Source organism: Oncorhynchus kisutch, linkage group LG25, assembly GCF_002021735.2.
Source record: "Oncorhynchus kisutch isolate 150728-3 linkage group LG25, Okis_V2, whole genome shotgun sequence".
In the NCBI taxonomy this organism is placed as follows: Eukaryota; Metazoa; Chordata; class Actinopteri; order Salmoniformes; family Salmonidae; genus Oncorhynchus; species Oncorhynchus kisutch.
The window spans coordinates 4,165,867-4,179,582 of record NC_034198.2 but is presented as its reverse complement, the minus strand read 5'-3'; the positions used below and the strand labels follow the sequence as shown (position 1 = coordinate 4,179,582).

Genomic DNA, 13,716 nt, shown 5'->3' with positions numbered 1-13,716 from the left:
AAATAATAACGACAGTGTGCTCCGCCTGCTGCAAGCACAGAAATAATAATAACTTTTATCAATAACGACAGTGTGCTCTGCCTGCTGCAAGCACAGAAATAATAATAACTGTTATCAATAACGACAGTGTGCTCTGCCTGCTGCAAGCACAGAAATAATAATAACTTTTATCAATAACGACAGTGTGCTCTGCCTGCTGCAAGCACAGAAATAATAACTGTTATCAATAACGACAGTGCGCTCTGCCTGCTGCAAGCACAGAAATAATAACTGTTATCAATAACGACAGTGTGCTCTGCCTGCTGCAAGCACAGAAATAATAATAACGTTTATCAATAACGACAGTGTGCTCTGCATGCTGCAAGCACAGAAATAATAATAACGTTTATCAATAACGACAGTGTGCTCTGCCTGCTGCAAGCACAGAAATAATAATAACTGTTATCAATAACGACAGTGTGCTCTGCATGCTGCAAGCACAGAAATAATAATAACTGTTATCAATAACGACAGTGTGCTCCGCCTGCTGCAAGCACAGAAATAATAACGTTTATCAATAACGACAGTGTGCTCTGCATGCTGCAAGCACAGAAATAATTACGATAGTGTGCTCTGCATGCTGCAAGCACAGAAATAATAATAACTGTTATCAATAACGACAGTGTGCTCTGCATGCTGCCACCACAGAAATAATAATAACTGTTATCAATAACGACAGTGTGCTCTGCCTGCTGCAAGCACAGAAATAATAATAACTGTTATCAATAACGACAGTGTGCTCTGCCTGCTGCAAGCACAGAAATAATAATAACTGTTATCAATAACGACAGTGTGCTCTGCCTGCTGCAAGCACAGAAATAATAATAACTGTTATCAATAACGACAGTGTGCTCCGCCTGCTGCAAGCACAGAAATAATTACGATAGTGTGCTCTGCATGCTGCAAGCACAGAAATAATAATAACTGTTATCAATAACGACAGTGTGCTCTGCCTGCTGCAAGCACAGAAATAATAATAACTTTTATCAATAACGACAGTGTGCTCTGCCTGCTGCAAGCACAGAAATAATAATAACTGTTATCAATAACGACAGTGTGCTCCGCCTGCTGCAAGCACAGAAATAATAATAACTGTTATCAATAACTACAGTGTGCTCTGCATGCTGCAAGCACAGAAATAATAATAACTGTTATCAATAACGACAGTGTGCTCTGCCTGCTGCAAGCACAGAAATAATAATAACTGTTATCAATAACGACAGTGTGCTCTGCCTGCTGCAAGCACAGAAATAATAATAACTGTTATCAATAACGACAGTGTGCTCTGCCTGCTGCAAGCACAGAAATAATAATAACTGTTATCAATAACGACAGTGTGCTCTGCCTGCTGCAAGCACAGAAATAATAATAACTGTTATCAATAACGACAGTGTGCTCCGCCTGCTGCAAGCACAGAAATAATTACGATAGTGTGCTCTGCATGCTGCAAGCACAGAAATAATAATAACTGTTATCAATAACGACAGTGTGCTCTGCCTGCTGCAAGCACAGAAATAATAATAACTTTTATCAATAACGACAGTGTGCTCTGCCTGCTGCAAGCACAGAAATAATAATAACTGTTATCAATAACGACAGTGTGCTCCGCCTGCTGCAAGCACAGAAATAATAATCACTGTTATCAATAACGACAGTGTGCTCTGCATGCTGCAAGCACAGAAATAATAATAACTGTTATCAATAACGACAGTGTGCTCCGCCTGCTGCAAGCACAGAAATAATAACGTTTATCAATAACGACAGTGTGCTCTGCATGCTGCAAGCACAGAAATAATTACGATAGTGTGCTCTGCATGCTGCAAGCACAGAAATAATAATAACTGTTATCAATAACGACAGTGTGCTCTGCATGCTGCCACCACAGAAATAATAATAACTGTTATCAATAACGACAGTGTGCTCTGCCTGCTGCAAGCACAGAAATAATAATAACTGTTATCAATAACGACAGTGTGCTCTGCCTGCTGCAAGCACAGAAATAATAATAACTGTTATCAATAACGACAGTGTGCTCTGCCTGCTGCAAGCACAGAAATAATAATAACTGTTATCAATAACGACAGTGTGCTCCGCCTGCTGCAAGCACAGAAATAATTACGATAGTGTGCTCTGCATGCTGCAAGCACAGAAATAATAATAACTGTTATCAATAACGACAGTGTGCTCTGCCTGCTGCAAGCACAGAAATAATAATAACTTTTATCAATAACGACAGTGTGCTCTGCCTGCTGCAAGCACAGAAATAATAATAACTGTTATCAATAACGACAGTGTGCTCCGCCTGCTGCAAGCACAGAAATAATAATAACTGTTATCAATAACTACAGTGTGCTCTGCATGCTGCAAGCACAGAAATAATAATAACTGTTATCAATAACGACAGTGTGCTCTGCCTGCTGCAAGCACAGAAATAATAATAACTGTTATCAATAACGACAGTGTGCTCTGCCTGCTGCAAGCACAGAAATAATAATAACTGTTATCAATAACGACAGTGTGCTCTGCCTGCTGCAAGCACAGAAATAATAATAACTGTTATCAATAACGACAGTGTGCTCTGCCTGCTGCAAGCACAGAAATAATAATAACTGTTATCAATAACGACAGTGTGCTCCGCCTGCTGCAAGCACAGAAATAATTACGATAGTGTGCTCTGCATGCTGCAAGCACAGAAATAATAATAACTGTTATCAATAACGACAGTGTGCTCTGCCTGCTGCAAGCACAGAAATAATAATAACTTTTATCAATAACGACAGTGTGCTCTGCCTGCTGCAAGCACAGAAATAATAATAACTGTTATCAATAACGACAGTGTGCTCCGCCTGCTGCAAGCACAGAAATAATAATCACTGTTATCAATAACTACAGTGTGCTCTGCATGCTGCAAGCACAGAAATAATAATAACTGTTATCAATAACGACAGTGTGCTCTGCCTGCTGCAAGCACAGAAATAATAATAACTGTTATCAATAACGACAGTGTGCTCTGCCTGCTGCAAGCACAGAAATAATAATAACTGTTATCAATAACGACAGTGTGCTCTGCCTGCTGCAAGCACAGAAATAATAATAACTGTTATCAATAACGACAGTGTGCTCTGCCTGCTGCAAGCACAGAAATAATAATAACTGTTATCAATAACGACAGTGTGCTCCGCCTGCTGCAAGCACAGAAATAATTACGATAGTGTGCTCTGCATGCTGCAAGCACAGAAATAATAATAACTGTTATCAATAACGACAGTGTGCTCTGCCTGCTGCAAGCACAGAAATAATAATAACTTTTATCAATAACGACAGTGTGCTCTGCCTGCTGCAAGCACAGAAATAATAATAACTGTTATCAATAACGACAGTGTGCTCCGCCTGCTGCAAGCACAGAAATAATAATAACTGTTATCAATAACTACAGTGTGCTCTGCCTGCTGCAAGCACAGAAATAATAATAACTGTTATCAATAACGACAGTGTGCTCTGCCTGCTGCAAGCACAGAAATAATAATAACTGTTATCAATAACGACAGTGTGCTCTGCATGCTGCAAGCACAGAAATAATAATAACTGTTATCAATAACGACAGTGTGCTCTGCCTGCTGCAAGCACAGAAATAATAATAACTGTTATCAATAACGACAGTGTGCTCCGCCTGCTGCAAGCACAGAAATAATTACGTTAGTGTGCTCTGCATGCTGCAAGCACAGAAATAATAATAACTGTTATCAATAACGACAGTGTGCTCTGCCTGCTGCAAGCACAGAAATAATAATAACTTTTATCAATAACGACAGTGTGCTCTGCCTGCTGCAAGCACAGAAATAATAATAACTGTTATCAATAACGACAGTGTGCTCCGCCTGCTGCAAGCACAGAAATAATAATAACTGTTATCAATAACTACAGTGTGCTCTGCATGCTGCAAGCACAGAAATAATAATAACTGTTATCAATAACGACAGTGTGCTCTGCCTGCTGCAAGCACAGAAATAATAATAACTGTTATCAATAACGACAGTGTGCTCTGCCTGCTGCAAGCACAGAAATAATAATAACTGTTATCAATAACGACAGTGTGCTCTGCCTGCTGCAAGCACAGAAATAATAATAACTGTTATCAATAACGACAGTGTGCTCTGCCTGCTGCAAGCACAGAAATAATAATAACTGTTATCAATAACGACAGTGTGCTCCGCCTGCTGCAAGCACAGAAATAATTACGATAGTGTGCTCTGCATGCTGCAAGCACAGAAATAATAATAACTGTTATCAATAACGACAGTGTGCTCTGCCTGCTGCAAGCACAGAAATAATAATAACTTTTATCAATAACGACAGTGTGCTCTGCCTGCTGCAAGCACAGAAATAATAATAACTGTTATCAATAACGACAGTGTGCTCCGCCTGCTGCAAGCACAGAAATAATAATAACTGTTATCAATAACTACAGTGTGCTCTGCCTGCTGCAAGCACAGAAATAATAATAACTGTTATCAATAACGACAGTGTGCTCTGCCTGCTGCAAGCACAGAAATAATAATAACGTTTATCAATAACGACAGTGTGCTCTGCATGCTGCAAGCACAGAAATAATAATAACGTTTATCAATAACGACAGTGTGCTCTGCCTGCTGCAAGCACAGAAATAATAATAACTGTTATCAATAACGACAGTGTGCTCTGCATGCTGCAAGCACAGAAATAATAATAACTGTTATCAATAACGACAGTGTGCTCCGCCTGCTGCAAGCACAGAAATAATAACGTTTATCAATAACGACAGTGTGCTCTGCATGCTGCAAGCACAGAAATAATTACGATAGTGTGCTCTGCATGCTGCAAGCACAGAAATAATAATAACTGTTATCAATAACGACAGTGTGCTCTGCATGCTGCCACCACAGAAATAATAATAACTGTTATCAATAACGACAGTGTGCTCTGCCTGCTGCAAGCACAGAAATAATAATAACTGTTATCAATAACGACAGTGTGCTCTGCCTGCTGCAAGCACAGAAATAATAATAACTGTTATCAATAACGACAGTGTGCTCTGCCTGCTGCAAGCACAGAAATAATAATAACTGTTATCAATAACGACAGTGTGCTCCGCCTGCTGCAAGCACAGAAATAATTACGATAGTGTGCTCTGCATGCTGCAAGCACAGAAATAATAATAACTGTTATCAATAACGACAGTGTGCTCTGCCTGCTGCAAGCACAGAAATAATAATAACTTTTATCAATAACGACAGTGTGCTCTGCCTGCTGCAAGCACAGAAATAATAATAACTGTTATCAATAACGACAGTGTGCTCCGCCTGCTGCAAGCACAGAAATAATAATAACTGTTATCAATAACTACAGTGTGCTCTGCATGCTGCAAGCACAGAAATAATAATAACTGTTATCAATAACGACAGTGTGCTCTGCCTGCTGCAAGCACAGAAATAATAATAACTGTTATCAATAACGACAGTGTGCTCTGCCTGCTGCAAGCACAGAAATAATAATAACTGTTATCAATAACGACAGTGTGCTCTGCCTGCTGCAAGCACAGAAATAATAATAACTGTTATCAATAACGACAGTGTGCTCTGCCTGCTGCAAGCACAGAAATAATAATAACTGTTATCAATAACGACAGTGTGCTCCGCCTGCTGCAAGCACAGAAATAATTACGATAGTGTGCTCTGCATGCTGCAAGCACAGAAATAATAATAACTGTTATCAATAACGACAGTGTGCTCTGCCTGCTGCAAGCACAGAAATAATAATAACTTTTATCAATAACGACAGTGTGCTCTGCCTGCTGCAAGCACAGAAATAATAATAACTGTTATCAATAACGACAGTGTGCTCCGCCTGCTGCAAGCACAGAAATAATAATCACTGTTATCAATAACTACAGTGTGCTCTGCATGCTGCAAGCACAGAAATAATAATAACTGTTATCAATAACGACAGTGTGCTCTGCCTGCTGCAAGCACAGAAATAATAATAACTGTTATCAATAACGACAGTGTGCTCTGCCTGCTGCAAGCACAGAAATAATAATAACTGTTATCAATAACGACAGTGTGCTCTGCCTGCTGCAAGCACAGAAATAATAATAACTGTTATCAATAACGACAGTGTGCTCTGCCTGCTGCAAGCACAGAAATAATAATAACTGTTATCAATAACGACAGTGTGCTCCGCCTGCTGCAAGCACAGAAATAATTACGATAGTGTGCTCTGCATGCTGCAAGCACAGAAATAATAATAACTGTTATCAATAACGACAGTGTGCTCTGCCTGCTGCAAGCACAGAAATAATAATAACTTTTATCAATAACGACAGTGTGCTCTGCCTGCTGCAAGCACAGAAATAATAATAACTGTTATCAATAACGACAGTGTGCTCCGCCTGCTGCAAGCACAGAAATAATAATAACTGTTATCAATAACTACAGTGTGCTCTGCCTGCTGCAAGCACAGAAATAATAATAACTGTTATCAATAACGACAGTGTGCTCTGCCTGCTGCAAGCACAGAAATAATAATAACTGTTATCAATAACGACAGTGTGCTCTGCATGCTGCAAGCACAGAAATAATAATAACTGTTATCAATAACGACAGTGTGCTCTGCCTGCTGCAAGCACAGAAATAATAATAACTGTTATCAATAACGACAGTGTGCTCCGCCTGCTGCAAGCACAGAAATAATTACGATAGTGTGCTCTGCATGCTGCAAGCACAGAAATAATAATAACTGTTATCAATAACGACAGTGTGCTCTGCCTGCTGCAAGCACAGAAATAATAATAACTTTTATCAATAACGACAGTGTGCTCTGCCTGCTGCAAGCACAGAAATAATAATAACTGTTATCAATAACGACAGTGTGCTCCGCCTGCTGCAAGCACAGAAATAATAATAACTGTTATCAATAACTACAGTGTGCTCTGCATGCTGCAAGCACAGAAATAATAATAACTGTTATCAATAACGACAGTGTGCTCTGCCTGCTGCAAGCACAGAAATAATAATAACTGTTATCAATAACGACAGTGTGCTCTGCCTGCTGCAAGCACAGAAATAATAATAACTGTTATCAATAACGACAGTGTGCTCTGCCTGCTGCAAGCACAGAAATAATAATAACTGTTATCAATAACGACAGTGTGCTCTGCCTGCTGCAAGCACAGAAATAATAATAACTGTTATCAATAACGACAGTGTGCTCCGCCTGCTGCAAGCACAGAAATAATTACGATAGTGTGCTCTGCATGCTGCAAGCACAGAAATAATAATAACTGTTATCAATAACGACAGTGTGCTCTGCCTGCTGCAAGCACAGAAATAATAATAACTTTTATCAATAACGACAGTGTGCTCTGCCTGCTGCAAGCACAGAAATAATAATAACTGTTATCAATAACGACAGTGTGCTCCGCCTGCTGCAAGCACAGAAATAATAATAACTGTTATCAATAACTACAGTGTGCTCTGCCTGCTGCAAGCACAGAAATAATAATAACTGTTATCAATAACGACAGTGTGCTCTGCCTGCTGCAAGCACAGAAATAATAATAACTGTTATCAATAACGACAGTGTGCTCTGCATGCTGCAAGCACAGAAATAATAATAACTGTTATCAATAACGACAGTGTGCTCTGCCTGCTGCAAGCACAGAAATAATAATAACTGTTACCAATAACGACAGTGTGCTCTGCCTGCTGCAAGCACAGAAATAATAATAACTGTTATCAATAACGACAGTGTGCTCTGCCTGCTGCAAGCACAGAAATAATAATAACTGTTATCAATAACGACAGTGTGCTCTGCATGCTGCAAGCACAGAAATAATAATAACTGTTATCAATAACGACAGTGTGCTCTGCCTGCTGCAAGCACAGAAATAATAATAACTGTTATCAATAACGACAGTGTGCTCCGCCTGCTGCAAGCACAGAAATAATAATAACTTTTATCAATAACGACAGTGTGCTCCTCCTGCTGCAACCACAGAAATAATAATAACTGTTATCAATAACGACAGTGTGCTCTGCCTGCTGCAAGCACAGAAATAATAATAACTGTTATCAATAACGACAGTGTGCTCTGCATGCTGCAAGCACAGAAATAATAATAACTTTTCATATGTTATAACAGAAAAGAGGACAAATATAATATACTGAATAGCATCTTATCATCAAGTAGGCCTACTAGTGATAGTGGTGGAGCCAGCACCTCCACACGGGGAGATGTATCCACTCAGTCAAGTAGGCCTGCTAGTGATAGTGGTGGAGCCAGCACCTCCACACGTGGAGATGTATCCACTCAGTCAAGTAGGCCTGCTAGTGATAGTGGTGGAGCCAGCACCTCCACACGTAGAGATGTATCCACTCAGTCAAGTAGGCCTACTCCGTGACCCACAACAACGCAGTCTTCTATGGACCAGTTTATGCCTGTAAACTGTCTGTAGCAAAACAAGGCCAAATTGATATTGCATCTGCTAAAATGATTGCCACTGATTTCCAGCCATTTTCGATCGTGGAGGACAGAGGTTTTAGAAATTATAGCAAATAGTCTAAATCCAATGTACACAATTCCAAACAGGAAAACCCTTTCAAAATAACTTATTCCACAACTGTACGAGAGCACACAGGCTTCAGTGCGGGAAAGAGTCCAGAAAGCTACTGTAGCTTGCCTTACCACTGACTGCTGGACATCAAGGGTAACCACTTCTTACAGGTCAGTTACATGTCACTTCATTGAAGATTTTCTGATGTCTAGCTGTCTTCTGGACTGCTTTGAGTTCAGCGACAGACACACCTCAGAGAACTTGGCAGAGGAAGTTGCTGAAAAACTAAAGACTAAAGTCTACACAACGCCAGATGGGGATGCCTGAGCTGAGGCCCAAACAAGACTGCACTACAAGGTGGAATTCAACATTTTATATGTTGAAGCGGTTTCTTGAGTCAAACGATGCCATCATTTCTACCCTGGCCATTGTCAATGCACCTGTTGATGCTCTGACCCTAGAGGAATGGGAGGTGGTGGAGGAGATGTGCAGAGTCCTGGAACCCTTTGAGCAGGTCACTGTGGAGATCAGTGGAGAGAGGTACAGTAAGCAGTTCTTACTACATTATTTAATCCAGTATTATAATCCCGTGTAAGAGTCTGCAGCGAATCACAGCTAGCCACCAGAGAGAAGCAAATGTAACCACAGGACATGTGACAGAGTTGATGGACACCCTATGTTCATCAATGAACAGAAAGTTCCACAGAATGGAATATAATCACGTGCTATCAGAAACCTCGGCACTTGACCCCAGGTTTAAAAAGTATGGAGCAATATTCTACAATTATGTTGTTCAGATTATATTCATTTTGAATTGTTACATTTATATGCACTTTGTTTATATACATTACAAAGTTATACTTTAATTTCACATGTGTAATAGAATCCTTCTTTTTTACGTTTATTTCAATTTGTGGGATGCTGCAGATTTGCAAATTGTTATTTATTTTTCTTTGATATGGTGCAATATTCTATTTTGTTGTTCAGATTGTAATCCCTTTTGAATGGTTAGATTTATATGCACTTTGTCTCTATACATTAAAAAGTTATGCTTTAAATGCAAATGTTTAATAGTATTCTTTTTCATAACAAACCAATGCATTTCTAAATACATTGTGGTTAAGTTAGAGTATGATTTCACCTAATAATTTAATTAGAATTGTTTTAACACCAATAATAGTCAAACTATCGAAAACTGTTTGACTTCAAAAAATACAAAACATATTTTTTTAAAGACCCGTTTGATGAGCTGAGCCGAAAAAAACGGTTCACTGAGAAGAGCAGGAATACCCATCACTACTTGGGACCCAGACATTTTGGAAATGACACCACGTGGAATAAATATAACGTCAATAGCTTTCTTTCACAATGAAAGGAAGCCCCGCAGTAAAGCAGGGCATCAAAAAATTAGTTGATACTCATAATGTTCCTCCCCACGGAAATCTTTAGTAAAAGGCGAAAGATTTATGCGATCTGAAGAGAAACCAGAGTGTACTACCTTTAGAAAAAGTCAAACTGGACAGGGATTCACGGACATGACATTCCCTATAGCGATAATGTTAATATCGGCACCCCGAACCAAATATCGTGCCCTGTTCAACGTGTCCAGTCATAACCATGATTTGCAGAGTATAAGGATAGTATAAATATATTCCTGTTTTAACATATGATAGTAAAGAAATAACATTATTTACGTGTGGTGCATGATGGGTAACTTCATACGCACGCGCAGAATAATTGCACTAGCGAATCTTGTCGGTAGGTGGCCCTCTTGTGCTGATTTCGCCTTACATTACATTAGAGCGTGTCAGAGGTTCTGGAATCAACCATGAATAATAATTAAAAGACAGCTTCAGTTCCAAAGACAAAAATGGCAATGTACAAAATTACAGAAATAAACAAGTTTCTTCTCATCTCATACAAAGAATAATTATTCCCATGAGAATAAAAATGCAAGATGCTACAATGAGCAAGGGTACAACAGTATTCTATAACAAAACTTCAAATACAGGTTTAAGGACAAGAAAGTCTGGTTGGAGTGGCCATCACAAAGCCCTGACCTCAATCCTATAGAAAATGTGTGGGCAGAACTGAAAAAGCGTGTGCGAACAGGGAGGTCTACAAAGCTGACTCGGTTACACCAGCACTGTCAGGAGGGCCAAAATTCACCCAACTTATTGTGGGAAGCTTGTGGACGGCTACACCAAATGTTTGAACCATGTTAAACAATTTAAAGGCAATGCTACCAAATACGAATTGAGTGTATATAAACTTCTGACCCACTGGGAATGTGATGAATTAAATCAAAACTGAAATAAATCATTCTCTCTGCTATTATTCTGACATTTCACCTTCTTAAAATAAAGTGGTGATCCTAACTGACCTAAGACAGGGAATTTCTATTAGGATTCAATGTCAGGAAGTGGGAAAAACTGAGTTTAAATGTATTTGGCTAAGGTGTATGTAAACTTCCGAATTCAACTGTATGAGGATATCTGTCACTACCCGAGGCTTGATAACAAAAGGACCAGAGGGTTCAGAAAGGCAACAGACCCCCTGTCAGCCTTCAGGTATGTGTGGGAACTTTTCCTAGCAAACTGTAGTGGAAGGTTCATCCCTAGCGACTGCGGCACAGTGGATGAGCAGGATGTGCCGTTCCGGGGCAGAAGCAGGTTCACACAGTACATGCCCAGCAAGCCTGCCAAATATGACATAAAGATCTTCTGGCTATGTGGTGCAAGAGTCCCCTATGCCATTGATGGCATAGTCTACACAGGCAGACAGCCATGAGAGGAGGTTCAGAAGAACCTTGGAGAGAGGGTTGTCTGAAAGTTGTGCAGTGAAATTAGATGAAAATATAATTTTAAAATACACGCTAGAAAACATTTTTAAAAGTCAGAGAGGTATTGCAATAATACTTAGAGTTTTAACACCAATAATAGTCAAACTATCGAAAACTGTTTGACTTGAAAAAATACAAAACATATATTTTTCAAAAGAGCCGTTTGGGAGCCAAAAGAGCCGGCTCTTTGTGGTGAGCTGAGCTGAACAAAAAGGTTCAATGAAAAAAGCCGGAATACCCATCACTACTTGGGATCCAAATTGAGGCTAAATCATCTAGACAATCTGGAAACGACACCACCTAGAACGTCAATAGTTTTTTTCCACAATGAAAGGAAGCCCCGCCATAAAAGGGGGCATCAAAAAATTAGTTAATACTCATAATGTTCCTCCCCACGGAAATCTTTAGTAAAAGGCGAAAGATTTATGCGATCTGAAGAGAAACCAGAGTGTACTACCTTTCGAAAAAGTCAATCTGGACAGGGATTCACGGACATGACATTCCCTATAGCGATAATATTAATATCGGCACCCCGAACCAAATCTCGTGCCCTGTTCAACGTGTGCAGTCATAACCATGTATTGCAGAGTATTAGGATGGTATAAATATATTTCTGTTTTAAAATATCATAGTAAAGAAATAACATTATTTCACATCAGGTGCATGATGGGTAACGTCGTACGCATGCGCAGTTGAATTTGCACTAGTGAATCTTGTCAGAAGGTGGCACTCTTGTGCTGATTTCGCCTTGGATTACATTAGAGCGTGAAAGAAATCCCTGTTTTAAATCAGTTAGGATCACCACTTTATTTTAAGAATGTGAAATGTCAGAATAATAGAAGATAATTATTTATTTCAGCTTTTATTTCTTTCATCACATTCCCAGTGGGTCAGAAGTTTACAAACACTCAATTTGTATTTGGTAGCATTGCCTTTAAATTGTTTAAATTGGGCCAATGTTTCAGGTAGCCAACCACAAGCTTCCCACAATAAATTGGGTGAATTTTGGCGCATTCCTCCTGACAGAGCTGGTGTAACTAAGTCAAGTTTGTAGGCCTCCTTGCTCGCACATGCTTTTTCAGTTTCTGCACACACCTTTTCTATAGGATTGAGGTCAGGGCTTTGTGATGGCCACTCCAATACCTTGACTCTGTTGTCCTTAAGCCATTTTGCCACAACTTTGGAAGTATGATTGGGGTCGTTGTCCATTTGGAAGATCCATTTGCGACCAAGCTTTCACTTCCTGACTGATGTCTGGCTTTTTCATGTCTGGCTTTTTTTGTGAAGTGCACCAGTCCCTCCTGCAGCAAAGCACCCCCACAACATGATGCTGCCACCCCCGTGCTTCACGTGCTTCACGGTTGGGTGTTCTTCGACTTGCAAGCCTCCCCCTTTTTCCTCCAAACATAACAATGGTCATTATGGCTAAACAGTTCTATTTTTGTTTCATCAGACCAAAGGACATTTCTCCAAAAAGTATGATCTTAGTCCCCATGTGCAGTTGCAAACCGTAGTCTGGCTTTTTTATGGCAGTTTTGGAGCAGTGGCTTCTTCCTTGCCGAGCAGCCTTTCAGGTTATGTTGAAATAGGACTCGTTTTACTGTGGATATAGATACTTTCGTACCTGTTTCCTCCAGCATCTTCACAAGGTCCTTTGCTGATGTTCTGGGATTGATTTGCACTTTTCGCACCAAAGTACATTCATCTCTAGGAGACAGAACGCATCTCCTTCCTGAGCGTTATGATGGCTGCGTGGTCCCAAGGTGTTTATACTTGTGTACAGATGAATGTGGTACCTTCAGGTGTTTGGAAATTGCTCCCAAGGATGAACCAGACTTGTGGAGGTCTACAATTTTTTGATTTCTTTTGATTTTCCCATAATGTCAAGCAAAGAGCCACTGAGTTTGAAGGTAGGCCTTAAAATACATCCACAGGTACACCAATTGACTGAAATGATGTCAATTTGCCTTTCAGAAGCCTCTAAAGCCATGACATCCTTTTCTGGAATTTCCCAAGCTGTTTAAAGGCACAGTCACCTTAGTGCATGTAAACTTCTGACCCACTGGAATTGTGATACAGTGAATTATAAGTGAAATTATCTTTCTGTAAACAATTGTTGGAAAAATTACTTGTGTCTGCTGTGGTGAAACCCCTTCTGAAGAGAAGTAACCTAGATTCTTAAACTCTAAGCAATTTACGGCCAATCTCCAACCTTCCATTCCTAAGCAAAATTCCTGAGAAATTG

General features: G+C 39.7%; 2 non-coding genes across 2 annotated transcripts; both read right to left on the bottom strand.

The window, feature by feature from the left end:
• Positions 1-10,006: 10,006 nt before the first annotated feature.
• On the bottom strand, positions 10,007-10,122 carry LOC116357570 (U5 spliceosomal RNA). Its single transcript, XR_004205571.1, has one exon. It is a non-coding gene; the product is annotated as a U5 spliceosomal RNA (small nuclear RNA).
• A 1,685-nt stretch (positions 10,123-11,807) lies between these two features.
• Positions 11,808-11,923, bottom strand: LOC116357569 (U5 spliceosomal RNA). The gene has a single exon (XR_004205570.1). It is a non-coding gene; the product is annotated as a U5 spliceosomal RNA (small nuclear RNA).
• Between the last annotated feature and the right edge of the window lie 1,793 nt (positions 11,924-13,716).